The 847-nt window shown below is 52.3% G+C and overlaps 1 pseudogene; it reads right to left on the bottom strand.

The window, feature by feature from the left end:
• Positions 1-234: 234 nt before the first annotated feature.
• Positions 235-352, bottom strand: LOC124790619 (annotated as a pseudogene).
• Between the last annotated feature and the right edge of the window lie 495 nt (positions 353-847).

The raw sequence follows: 847 nt of genomic DNA, 5'->3' as shown, positions 1-847 counted from the left end.
ATGCGTGTGAATAAAAAAAACGAAAACTCCTCCTGAACAGGCCATGAAGGGCCAAAGGTACCGAACGGCCGCCGTGTCATCCTCAGCCCACAGGCGTCACTGGATGCGGATATGGAAGGGTACGTGGTCAGCACACCGCTCTCCCGGCCGTATGTCAGTTTCCGAGACCGGAGCCGCGACTTCTCAATCAAGTAGCTCCTCAGTTTGCCTCACAAGGGCTGTGTGCACCCCGCTTGCCAACAGCGCTCGGCAGACGGGATGGTCATCCATCCAAGTGCTAGCCCAGCCCGACAGCGCTTAACTTCGGTGATCCGACGGGAACCGGTGTTTCCGCTGTGGCAAGGCCGTTGGCCTGTGTGTGTGAATAATTTCATTAAATCTGCTATCACAGTCCGATGCAGTTCTGCGAGATGTATCCGTAAACACCTTGTTTGTTGCAATTGCCGCGCGGAATTAGCCGAGCGGACTTAGGCGCTGCAGTCATGGACTGTGCGGCTGGTCCCGGGGGAAGTTCGAGTCCTCCCTCGGGCATAGGTGTGTGTGTTTGTCCTTAGGATAATTTAGATTAAGTAGTGTGTAAGCTTAGGGACTGATGACCTTAGCAGTTAAGTCCCATAACATTTCACACGCATTTGTTTGTTTGTTTTTTTTGTTGCAATCGCATAATGACTTGCCGTGCTATTCACATTTAGAGTTCAGGAATTATTTATAACATTTAGCTTACGATAACTTAGAAACTAATGCGGCCGGCCGCGGTGCTCTAGCGGTTCTAGGCGCTCAGTCCGGAGCCGCGCGACTGCTACGGTCGCAGGTTCGAATCCTGCCTCGGGCATGGATGTGTGTGATA

Source organism: Schistocerca piceifrons, chromosome 3 (assembly GCF_021461385.2).
Source record: "Schistocerca piceifrons isolate TAMUIC-IGC-003096 chromosome 3, iqSchPice1.1, whole genome shotgun sequence".
Lineage (NCBI taxonomy): Eukaryota > Metazoa > Arthropoda > Insecta > Orthoptera > Acrididae > Schistocerca > Schistocerca piceifrons.
Note: the sequence above shows the minus strand (reverse complement) of the source record. Positions and strands in the feature narration are given on the sequence as shown.